The sequence below is a fragment of the Pinus tabuliformis genome, chromosome J, assembly GCF_031772625.1.
Source record: "Pinus tabuliformis cultivar Carrire ecotype Pingquan chromosome J, CPIR1, whole genome shotgun sequence".
Lineage (NCBI taxonomy): Eukaryota > Viridiplantae > Streptophyta > Pinopsida > Pinales > Pinaceae > Pinus > Pinus tabuliformis.
Window position 1 is genome coordinate 846896901 of NC_142295.1, and position 5520 is coordinate 846902420.

At 37.5% G+C, this 5520-nt stretch overlaps 1 pseudogene; it reads right to left on the reverse strand.

The window, feature by feature from the left end:
• Window positions 1-531: 531 nt before the first annotated feature.
• Window positions 532-4686, reverse strand: LOC149229352 (monofunctional isopimaradiene synthase, chloroplastic-like; annotated as a pseudogene).
• Between the last annotated feature and the right edge of the window lie 834 nt (window positions 4687-5520).

Below are 5520 nucleotides of genomic sequence, written 5' to 3' on the forward strand. Positions count from 1 at the left end.
GTTTCACACTGAAAAATTTATGTGCACCTCCTAGATTTTCCGTGTTAATAATTACAAATATCGACATTATAAACCAAAGGTCAACTTTGGATTACAATTATAAAAATGAATTTTTGGTTTTAAAATATGGACACCTGCTAGATTTTCGGTGTTATTAATTACAAATATCGACACGACGAACCAAACCAATGGTCAACTTTGGATTACAATTATAAAAATGAATTTTTGGTTTTAAAATATGTACACCTCCTAGCTTTTCGGTGTTAATAATAACAAATATCGGCACGACAAACAAATGGTTAACTTTGGAAATGGTTCGTCACTTAACGACGATTCTCATCTACGCTTATGATTAATAAACAAGTGTTTAACATCAAATGAAATTTAATATTCTTAACGAATCGGGAAAAACGAAAACACGTTGGCCAGCATGAATTTCATGGCTGGCATTCGAAAGAGAGGGAAATAAAATGATTATAACACCTGGTGAGCAAGCGGGGGTTACGGAACATGAGAGGGCTGGGCCTTACTCTACGCAACTGGTTCGAAGAGGATCTTTTTGACATGCTCTTTAATTTCCGTTTCATGTGGAAGTGTGAAACCGTCTACTTCCTTGTAAAACAGCTGCATTGATCTCGCACTGTCAAAAACCAGTCTTCTGCAATTGACCGGCACCTCTGTTGTCTTGAGAAATTCACACTTCAAATCTGCGAGGGCGTTTTCCATGAGACTATAAACATATTCCACAGCCTCTTTCTCTGACAATTCGGGATGGTCCTCCATGTAACACTGTATGGCAGAAGCCACCTCCCCTTTAGCTCTCTCAGCCTGCACATAATTTGGAACCGTGTCAAATAAATTACAAGCGATTAAGTACAGGGGTTATAATATTTGAGTATAAGAGATTGAGTAACTTGCCTGGTAAGTCTTGAGATCGTTTATCAAGCGACCTGTCAACCCCATGAGATATGCAAATTTGGATCGATAATCAATTTGGGAGAGTATGTGATCTGTAAGAACCTCACCAGTGAAAATAACACTAATCGGAACGATAGTTACCAGGCCGAGTGTGATACTAGCGGTCTCTATGTATTCATGGAAGGATGGCACATATTCAGCTTCCGACCATTCTGCTTCTTTTGTGTATGCTTCAAGCAGGATCTCCCACTGACATATATCATATGACCGATTTAAGTCCGTAATCAGTATTTAATCGTATTTTTGTGGAAACTGAAAAGCTCCTTTAATATCAAACACTTGTAATTAAGTTTAATTTACATACTAAATTTCGAATGTAGCCTTGCACGTCATGACCCTGTCTCTTACGCCCTTCTTCTGCTATTTCATTAACCAAATTGTAAAGACCCAGGAAGCATGTTTTGATGTGCTCTGCCATTCGGTCTAACAGAGAGTGATCCCATCTAAAGCAAAGACGAAGAATAGGCATGTGTTTAGGAGCGACAATAACCATAGAATTTTTTTCATTTCATCTATTCTTAGATTAAAAGAAATTAAATCTCCACCTTTTAACTGCTTCATTGAACAGCTTGATGTCTTCTACAGATCCATGCGCGTCATATAGGTCATCTAAAATGACAGTGCAGACGGTAGATTTCGTATAAACGGCTCTACACGTAGCCAGCTCTGGTTCAAACACAGAAGACGCGATTGAGAAAAATATTTCAGCCACACGGTCGCGTGTAAACTTGAGCTCTGCGAAACCTGATGATTTCCACCACCTTTGAACAATGCCATATACACTAGATTAGCTTTCAGTCAGTAATATAGAATTACATGAATGAAATAAACATTGAATCGAAAAGAAATCGTAAGTACGTTTTAACAGGCTTAATTGATTGAAACACTGAATTTAAACTAAAAAAAATAATTAAAAACTAGAAAAAAAAATAGCAAGTAGCACCTTCGAAGCTCGCGAAGCTCCTTTTGGTGTATAGACTGCACATTATTGAAGTCCAGTTTGGCCAGTTCCAAGTATTTGCTGTTGTTAATATATGGCATCCTGCACATTAAATACAAATAGTTTGCGATTTAGCATACCAAAACCAATATTGGGTTCAACTGTATTATATTGGAAACAAATATTATAATCTTACATATGCATGGTTTTACCAAACCAAACATCGTTTGCCCCGTAATGTTCAATGTAACTTCTGGTCTCAAGCCTTCGGAGACTCCTAAGCCATGGATATTTGAGGGCGTACTCCACCTGCAATTAAAATTGCGCATATATATATATATATATATATACACTCGTTGATGTGAGGTTTAGGTGGCAGCAAGACTGAGATGTTAAAAGAGGCGGCAATAATATTATATACCTCTCCCCGAATGTTCTTTTTAAGACCCCATTTGTCTAACGCATCCACATCTTCCAACGCGTTCCACAGATACCTTTCGGTACAGTGTTTTGCTTCTTCCATCACTGTTTCTCCGGGAAATGCAACGTGTGAGCAACGATTGAGGTTTAACATGTCGATTACTCCTCTCTCTGTGTGACCCATGAAACGGAAGAACTCGCCATTCTCATCTCTAAAAGTTTTTAAAACATCTGCCAACAAAGTTGGCTTCAGAAGTTAACGGCCTGAAAAAATTCAAGGACTTGGCTATTGCCGGCAAAATATAGTTGTTTACATCAACATTTTCGTTTAGTACCTGAGGATACATTGTACCCGTGTAGTCTCAAGATTCGAAGACACATGGCCGTAACATCAATGTCAGCGACAGGATTCTCTCTTCCACATCCAATGCCTCTTTCGTCCCAATGGCTGCGCATCAATCCCCGAGATCAGAAAAATGGGCCATTAATGACCTAATAATGGCATGGTGCTGAAAGACATGATACCTGTAAACATAAGCCAATGCGTCCTGGATCTCCTTTTTGAAATGGTGATCGATTCCTAGCCGTTCAACAGTATCGACCGCCCACAGACGTTCCATCAGATCAAGGGGATAGTGACACGGCACTACAATTACAAATTTTCAGTTGGTAATCTTCAATTTGATTTTGTCACAAAAAAATGCCTCGGTAAAATCAAATTGTTATGTTGATACCATGGTTTCCGAATTTCATTAAGACGAAGTTCAAGAATTCCAAGCACTTGGTGTTCCCTGTACGCATGAATACAGCGGCTGTAGATGCCGGCGAGCCGAGGAATGATCCATCCTTGGATTGAAGTTTGATGATTTTGTGCCACTCTACTATTTCTTGCAGGCCTTCCAAATGATACAAGAATATAGTTGGAGCGGTACAGAGAACATAAGTGGAAATCCTGATTCACACACCAGCACGACGGTAAGGGTAATTGATAATGACATTAAGCTTGACAAAAGAGCATCATGATTAAAGTTTGATGAACCTTCTAAGCGTAGCCTCCCGCTTCTCAATGATTTGTTTAATGAATGGCAGCTCATAAGGCAGATCCAAGCATAACTGTTTTGCTTCATTTAGCATAGCAGGAAAGACAATTTCAAATCCACTTGCCAGCTGATTGTCCACTTCATCCTCCATCATTCCAGCATGTTTCTTGAGGAATTCAATGCCTGCAAGATATTTATATATTATTTACAGCTATATTATTTACACCAGACAATACACCATTATTTTATTATTAGATAAATTAAACTTTCAAACCTTTCCCAACTTGTGTTTATTGAATAAAGATTAACCTTTCCCAACTTGTGTTTATTAAACTTTCAAACCTTTTCCAACTTGTGTTTATTAAATAAATTAATCTTTCAAACCTTTCCCAACTTGTGTCTCCCCGGTGCGCCATAGGGTGAGAGTAATAATACACGCAAGAGTAGCGAGTACTCTGTCATATGTTAAGAAATGGTCTTCTTCGCCCCAAGAGCCATCTTTGGACTGATTCTGAAGAATCCATTGGAGTGTTTGAGGAAAGTGAGGGTGGCTAGTGCCATCAACTGCTGGAATCCTTGCGACCCAAGCAGTGCGTAGCAGTGTCATACGCAGAGGGAGTCGTTTCCCCATTGCCCATACCTCTAAACATACTCTTAATCTCACATATTAATGTATCGACACGCTTCTCGTCCGCTTCTGCCTGCTGAAATTAATTCAATTCAACTAAAATATTTTAGAAAAGCATCTGCTTGAGATTCTTACAAGTTGAAGTGTCAACCATAATATCTAACAAACAAAACCTTTAACGAACAAGCACTGAGAATACGGACCTTGTTAGATGACATGATTGCATCAATCATATCATCCTTCCAAAATGCTGGAGGGAATTCTCGTTTCGCTAGCGTACGAGCAGAAAGAGAATGTGAAGTTATCCCCAAAAAGATTTAATTAAAACTAATAAAAAATAATTAAATTATTTTCTGCACAATGGACCAGCATAAGCGTACCAGTCTTGCTTTTATGAGAGTGATTGGAAAGGGAAGTTGAGTCTTGGCCAACAGAAGCAATGATCTTGGTTGAACCACCTGCATATTCAAAAACATTATAAGAGGTGGAATTGAAACTAACACGACATATAATACAAATAATAAATTTTAAAATATGTGCGTACCCGATCGTCGGACGTAGATGCTTCCGGTATTAAGCGTGCTGAAGAAACGTGGGATGCGTTGTGTGTTGGGACGATGAGGTCGAGTAGTAGTAATGGAAATATGGGATGACAAAGAAGAGTACGAAGGGGTGGCCATTTTGCCAAATGCGGCACTAGATTACCAGATCAGGTAGCGAATGAGCTTATCAATTGCCTGGAATCACGAAATGTCCTCTTCTATGAATATTTGTACTCTATTAATTCTAAGTTTTCAAGTTTCTGTTATATGTTATTTTTCAATTTTACACCAAATATAATAAAAATATATTAGAATTAGGTAATTAAAACTGAAATCTCATTCATAATTACGAAATTCTTTAAAAAAAAATCTCAATCGTAATTATAAAATTCTTGAAAAAAAAAATCAAATCTAAAATACTTAAACAACACCTACAAAATATGTATGTAAACTAACTTCTACTAGCAAACACTCTGGAAACTTCTAGATCTTCCTTCCACGCTTCTCAATTCTCCATATCATCGCTTTGACTTATTATTCACTAGAAACACAACCTTTACATCACAATTTCCTGGACATTGGTTTAATATCTGCAACTATCTATACATCTCCCCTCGTACATTTATTCACTCCAACTATGTCCAATTTCCTGGACATTGGTTTAATATCTGCAACTATCTCTACATCTCCCCTCGTACATTTATTCACTCCAACTATGTCCATTTATGTATCAGCTTCAACGAGGGTTGGGCTTCAGAGCCTAAATTTGTCTTTTGTGCTTCAGAAGATTCGATGTCTATCACATTTCATTGAGATTTTCACTATCTGTCTTTGGTCCCTCACAAGATTCTGAATAAATTACTTAATATAAAAGTTCAGATGATACATAAATTACTTATATATAAATTACTTATGTCTAAATACATTCTCTTCTGAAAAAATGTCTAAATACATTCCCAATTTCAAACAATG